We start from the raw sequence: 7357 nt of genomic DNA on the forward strand, positions 1-7357 counted from the left end.
AAGCATGCTTTGTGCATAGCAACATGCAACATCTAGCAAAATGTTTGAGAAGGGCTATAAGAACATACATCAGCCACAGCAGTGAACTTGCTGTGTTGTTACCTGGGGTCTTTAGTTCACAGCCCAGAATTTACAGCGGTGATTCTCCTCAATTTTGTCCTATTTTAAGAGGTGACGGAATGGAAAGTAAGCGGAACCCGTGAGACGACGCGTAGATAATTACGAGGTGGCCAGAAGTGTAACAGTATTTTCATTCTGCTCATTGAGTTTTTGCCAAGCAATCTAATTAATTTAATGATCCCTGTCCCTGGCTGCTCGCTAATCACCATCACACACTACTTCCTTCATATCTGGCTTGCAAACGGTTACTAATTGTTGCTGCGTCTTGCATTGTACATCTGGTGATGACAGCTGCTGTGGCCCTGAGATGGAGAGACAGCTGTTTTCAAAAGGAGACTTCCCTCCCAGATCTCTAAAACATCTGGAAAAGTGTGGCATTGAAAATGAGTTGCTGAATATGAAAACTTATCAGATATGTGCACGGGCTAAAGGGAAGGGGTCTGCAGACACAAAGCTTAAAAGTGTTTCACTGCAACTGGAGTGGAAGAGACTCACTGCTGTGTCTTTAAAACACGGGTCCTGGATGTTTGCCATAAAAAATGCCTATTTCCCCTAATTCCCTGTTGACTGCTTGGCATGGCAAAATCTTTTACACTCTGCACAGCAGAGCACACCTCCTAATTTGATCAAACTAACAACTCATATTACTTTTGCTTCAGCGTGTCGGACGTAATTAAAAAACCTTTTTACGAGAAAAGGGTTTGGGATCAGGCAGCAAGATCTAGCTGGCTGCAGACAAGAAACGGGTAGCACGAAAGCACCAAAAAGCCCTAGAAATCCATGGAAACAATTGCAAGCCTTAAAAAAATATAATAATAATAAATCAGAATCTCATTTCCTCCTGAACATTTTGTGACTGTGATTGTTACAAGCAACCTATTTTTTTTCTCCTCTGTGTTTGTTTAGTGTATTTAACAGCGCCGAGCGTACAGGCCATTGTTTTGCTAGTGGTCAGCAATGCTTATCTCCCGATCTCGCCCAACGCTATCGCTGGCAGGCTGCTCTGCAGTCCTTGGATTAGCACTCATCTTGGACTCTGAGAGAGGCTGCAAATCACCACCAGCAGCAGCAGCAAAGCTGGGCTCAACAGGCAGCACTGAGCAGGCATGTGAGGACACGGAAAGGAAATGGCTGAGCTCAAACAAGGTTAGCACGATTGGAGCGGCAGTCACTCCAAATGAGCCCTGAGAAAGGAGCCTACAAGCAGAAAAAAAAAAGCTGGTAAGATTAACAACGCCTTCTTATAAAGGAGTCATTTCAGGACAACTGACATAAGGGAAGTGCTACATTTATTTATTTTTAATTGGGCTGGATTCAAGCCATATCAAGCTGATGATGCCATGCCGAGTTCACAGGGACTTTCTCATTGCCTCATAGTACAGGTGCAAGGGGACAATGCACTTAACGGGAGATATGGCACTTTTAAAAGCAAAAGAAGGAAATCTTTTTAAATTAAGATGTTGTTGTGCATGTTGGGATTTTTTTTCTAGTCACTGGAAGTTGAGAGATGCCTCCAGGAGATGATGTGAGTTCTCAAGTGGGGTTGCCCTGGAACTTCACCTGAAGGATCTTCTCTTTTCTCCATGTGTATGGAGAGACCCTAAAAACACCCGTCTTGTAAGGGGGCTCTGGGGTAAGAAGCCTCCCATGAGATGACAGGAAGATAGCTATTTTTCTAACAAGGCTTTGAAATCACTGGTGCAAGATACCACCAACGCAGAAAAGCTGGTAGACTCTGGGCAACTGCCTGGGTAATACTGACCTCTGAAGGAGGTAATGCTAAAACCTTGTTGTTGTTGTTTTTGTTTTGGTAGGTGATGTGAAATCTGCTGCTTGAACACAACTTTCCAACTCTATAGAGATAAATGCCCACCTTCCAGCATGGAAAGGTTTGCAAAAGACTCTGAAACACCTTGCCCTGACCATGATCAGGAACAAGATATTGGACTACAAACCAGGGCCTGAGCTATTTGATGTTCGAGGAATCCCTTCTCCAAGATCATGACTGATTCATGTTGACAAGAAGGAAATCAAGCAAGGGTGGCAGGAGGCCTGTGTAGACAAAGAAGGAGCCCCTGACTAAATTCTGACATGAAAAGGAGTTGTCCAAAAGGTGGAAGCAAGTGAAGGTGACCCAGGAAGGAGTCTTTACTGGTAACACTGTTCTTTAGCAATCCCAGGCCTCTGAGATCGGGCCCCACAAGTGCAGAGTGAGCTGGCTAAGTGCAAGGCCACTCTTTGAAAGATCATGGTGATCAGGAGACGTTCCTGAGGCCTGGAGGCAAGAAAATGTCACTCGTATCTTCAGGAAGGGCAAGAAGGAGGATCTGGGGAACTACAGGCCGTTCATGAAAAGGTGATGGAGCACCAAATCATGGAAGCCTTTTCCAGTCACGTGAAGAGCAGAAGGTGATTGGAAGTAGTCATCATGGAGCTACAAAGGCAAAATCAGGCTTAATCCACCTGAGAGCCTTCTACAAGGAGATGACTGGCTTGGTGGATCATTGGAGAATGGTGCATGTCATCTACCTCAGGTCTAATAAGCCTTTTTACACTGTCTCCTGTAACACCTCCATAGACAAGCCGATGAAGTATAATCTATATATCAGTAATATCGATTAGTGGACAGTGAGGTGGATCAAAAACTGGCTGAATGTCCAGCTCCAGAGCATCGTGATAAGTGGCACAAAGTCCAGCTGGAGGCCAGTCATTAGTGGCGTATCATGGGGGTCAGTATTAGTTCTTTTACTGTTCAACATCTTCAGTAATGATCTGAATGATGGGGCAGAGTACACCTTTGGCAGGTTTGTACATTATACAAAGCTGTGAGGAGTGGCGAAGACACCAGAGGTATGTGCTGCTATTCAGAGGGAACTCAACAGGCTGGGGAGCTGGGCAGAGGGGAATCTCGTGAAGTTCAACAAATGCCGCCCCAGTGCAAGACTTACCAGAGCAAGGCCAATGAATGGCCACAAAGATCATGAAGGGACTGGAGCACCTCTCTAGTGAGGAAAGACCGAGAGAGCTGGGACTGCTCAGCCTGGAGAAAAAAAGGCTCTGAAAGGATCTTATCTATGTGCATAAGTATCTGGTGGGAGGGAATGAAGAAGAGGAAGTGAAGCCAGGCTCTTAGTGGTGCCCACTGACAGGACAAGAAGCAGTGGGTACAAATTAAAACACATGAAACTCCACCTGAACACAAGAAAATCGTCTTTTTACTGTGAGGACGGTCAAAGACAGGAGCAAGTTGGCCAGAGAGGCTGTGGGGTCTCCATCCCTGGAAATATTCAAAACCCATCTGGTCGTGGTCCTAGACACCCTACTCTAGCTGACACTGCTTGAACAAAGGTGGGCCAGGGGATCTCCAGAGGCCCCTTCCAGCCTCAGTGCTCCTGTGATCCCCTACAGTGGTTCCTGGAGCACTACATGCTGTCAGTTCCTACAAATTTTGTTAAACCTGATTTTGCCTTGAGGTAATTCCAGGCATTGTTAATATAATTAGTTGTACAGGGTGCATGTGCCTCTGAGGACGAGGTGGCTATGGAGAAATGTGAACTTAATGAAATAGTCAGAGGAACTGTACTTGAACAAAACACAAGAATTGGGGATCATCACTCATGACCGAGGCTTGGCACGTGTGCTTTCAGCGGAATAAGCAAAAGTGTGGGCAGATGGAGGCTGACAGAGCACACAGGGCAAGGTCAGACGAGAAGTGGGAGATGAGTGACTTATGACAGCCAGTGCTGAGCACCGCACATAAGAATTTCAGTTGGATTTCCCAGTCCCTGACAAGCAGTGCAATGTGAGCTGGGCTGTCTGTATGATGGAGCTGGTAACATTAAAGCACCAGCACTGAACCAAGACAGGGCGCCAAGCAGCGGCAATTAAATCGGAGGCAATATTTTCAAGCTGAGCACCCAGGAAAGAGAGAAAGCACAATTAATGACTGCCTGGGAGAGCTCTGACTTAAATGACCACCCAGGAACTCTGAAGCAGAGGCAGTTCTCCAGGGCAGCAGTCAGCAAGCTGAGCCAGAAGCCTGTCCTTTCTCCAGCTGTGCTCCCAGTCTCCTCCACAGCACAGTCCTGGCTTATTTAATGCACTGAGCCAGGATCCCATTAAGAAAACGTATGTGATCATGCCATTAACATCTGTCTCGCAAGAGAAAATTAGAGAAACATTTGTCAAAAATGGTCTAGGAATAATTGGTCCTGCCTTGGGGCAAAGAGATGGGCTGGAATACCCAGATGGCTCCTTAAGGTCCCTTCTAGGGCTGTTTTCCAAAAAAAAAATCATACGTGCCATAGAAAACTAAATTAAGTTTTCATAAATTGTTTTAATTCCAGCCTTCCCTAAGTCCTGAATTCTTGATTTTAGAGACTTTCTGGCACAGATTGCAGCATGCTCTTTTTTAGGATCACGGTTGATTGGTTTGAAAACAAGCTCAACCTAGCAAGGATGCCACGATCCGGACATCCACAGGCTCAAAAGCTCGTAAGTTAGACCCACCACTGGGACCCCTTGCAGGGACTGGCAGAGGCAGCTGTGGTCACTGTGCCCTCTCCAGCTGATCGAGGTAAGGGTGGCTGTAGGAAGAGGTCACTGTGCTGCTGGCCGGTCTTGGGGGCTCACTCGTCAAAGCCACATGCTGGCAGCTGATGAGATGAGAGACTCAAGATGACTGAGTTTCCTACCAAACTCTGCTGAGCAACATATGCCAGCAGGAGCTTTTTATCTTTTTCTGTCCATGTTATCTCATGTCCTATTTTTCCCACACCTTATTTTTTTGCCCAACAGCTGCTCCTAGCCCCTGAAACCTTGGTGGTTTAATCCCACGCTCCATTCTCACTCAGAAAACGAAGCTCCCCATCCTTCCTCCTCCACCCCAGTCACACCATCTCTCCCTCCTCCCCCAGATATTCCAGCTCCAGTCACAACAAGTTCTTCAAATGGATTTACCCATTTCCTGCTGTGACTGGCTTTCACATCCACTTCTTCTGCTTTGTTGCTTCAGCGCCAGCATGGTGATCACCACACAGCTGAGAGAAACACCACTTTGCTCCCAGCCCAGCGTCCTCATCCCATAGCAGTGACTGCAACGACTTGCAGGTGGAGCGTGCTCGGCCTCCACCTGGAGAAAGCCCAGCAGCTGCACGGAGATGGAGCTGACATTTGGTCAGAGTGGGCTTTCAAGGGATGGTCTGGAGATGGCTTTTTTGTCTGGAAAACACTGAGGCCCATAAAATTGTCAAGAGCCATAAAAGCTGGATTTCCAGTTTTTGTGGTGTGAGGGAGATGAAGTGTCCTGGCCAAAAAATAATAATAATAATAATAATTAAAAAAGTAAAATGAAATGAAAAATGAAGAAAAATGCAGAAAAATGAAGAAAAATGCATCCTTGTTAGACTTGGTCTTGGAAACATCCTTAATCACATTCACTTTAGCTCTTCCAGAACATTCTGCATGAAAAAATTTGGTATAACATTTAGATTTTTAAAAAATTATAAGCAAGTGAATCCAAGGTGTTTTTACAGAGAATGCAGCCTTAGTATTCATGGGGATACTAAGATGATGCAATAATAAAGTATTTCACCTCCTTTCACTTTTGTTTTTCTCCTTTCCCTTCTCACCAATTATCAAAAATCTGCTAATTGCTTCATACTCCGAGCCTCTAACATTTCACTCTTCAGTGGAGACCTTTTTGCTGCAGGACAAAGTCCTCATTATCTGGAACATTTCCTAAATTAATTGATTCCACTGGTTACTGCAGAGTCATAAAAACAGTGGTATTAAACTGGGGACAAAAGTCACAGGCAGAGGTAAAGTAGCACTACGCTTGAGCAACTAAAGCAGCCTGAGCGCCGTCCTTCCCAGCGCAGTGTCACGGACTTCTATTAAACAGATCGCTTTGTTTTGCAAAGATGATATTCAGGCTTATTAAATAAATTGATGTTATCCCGGGCTTGGGCACGCTTGCCAAATTGCTGAGAAATGCCACCAGATTTATCTTACAGGTGGAAGTTCCTGTGCTCTATCCAACAGAAATGGCCTTCAGGAAGACAGCTATTGCTGCCTACACGACATGAGCAAATCCATGTGTTATATCTGTTTTGGTCAGCCCAGCATTTCCTATAAACTCTACAGGTAGATTGCAAACTTGCAAAAAACCAATGAGACAGTGGAAATTTCGCTGTAATGAAAGCATGTCTCTCAATACTTCCAGACACGTTGCAGCAGAACAAAGCTGTGACCTGTTCTTTCATCTGCCACCCTAAGGGCAGGAAGATCTTTAAAAGTCAATGCCTCATTTCTGACTGTGCATTACAGCAGCCTGGACTGGTCACAGAGGGAAATTATTTTCTAACATCCTGCTAAGAGACATAAAACTCAGTTGCTCAGCTTTCAGCCGCACGGAGCTTGGCACCAATCTGGAAACCCAGTGAACAATTTCTGAAACAATATCGTTCCTTAGATTTCCAGCTGCACCAGAAGGTAGGTGGTCAGTGCAAAACCTACCTTATCGCCTGCTGCTTCTTCAAGGTTGATGGCTGCCTGGGCCAGGAGGAGGACAGTCCAATTCTGCTAAGTAAATTGGCCCCTGCTGTGTCCAGCATCGAGGCATCGTCCCTCCTTGTAGGACGGTGCCCCCAGGCAGCCCAGGTTCTGATTGCATAGCACTCATTTTTCCCAGGGGAAAGCTGCAAAAGGATTTTTTTTTTTTTTTTTAAGCACTTTAACAGATTTATCTCACTTGCTTTTGGTGTTGTTTCTAATGTTGTCATTATCTAGAATTTCCACGTAGTGGTAGAAATCTTAGGCTTGCTTCAGCAGATGCTTGAATTTCTGATGGGGAGATGAATTCCTGGCTCTTCCTAATCTGTGATTGTCAAATTCCAATTAATTCCTGGTGTTGGGGGTGATTCTGAGAAATTGGTATGTTTCCTCTTTGTGTAAGGACACCAATATATGCAAGAGCAGGCACAGAAACATGACATGATTCACTAAAACCAGCTGTTTGAAAAAAAACATCCAAATACAGCAAATACTGGTTACTCAACATCAGTCTCCACTGCGAATAGCCTGGTCTGCTGCCTGAACTGCTTCCCCACCGTCCCTGGCCTCTTACTCATGTTTTCCAGAGGATGTCTGGGATTTGTACTGAGGTCCAAGCCTTGCTGGCTAAGAAAGGCACCAGGGCTGGGAGCATCGGCTCTCATTTTCCTGTTCCTTGATGGAT

General features: G+C 45.3%; 2 long non-coding RNA genes across 2 annotated transcripts; one reads left to right on the top strand and one right to left on the bottom strand.

Annotated features, from left to right (window-relative positions):
- Window positions 1-234: 234 nt before the first annotated feature.
- LOC311441232 lies at window positions 235-5173 on the bottom strand. The gene is made up of 3 exons (XR_014695851.1): window positions 5080-5173; window positions 4630-4775; window positions 235-1317 (listed from the first exon to the last, which is right to left on the bottom strand). It is a non-coding gene; the product is annotated as an uncharacterized lncRNA (long non-coding RNA).
- On the top strand, window positions 3562-5172 carry LOC311441238. Its single transcript, XR_014695854.1, has 3 exons — window positions 3562-4248; window positions 4536-4696; window positions 5037-5172. It is a non-coding gene; the product is annotated as an uncharacterized lncRNA (long non-coding RNA).
- Window positions 5174-7357: the final 2184 nt, after the last annotated feature.

This window comes from Aythya ferina, assembly GCF_964211825.1.
Source record: "Aythya ferina genome assembly, chromosome: 1".
NCBI lineage: Eukaryota > Metazoa > Chordata > Aves > Anseriformes > Anatidae > Aythya > Aythya ferina.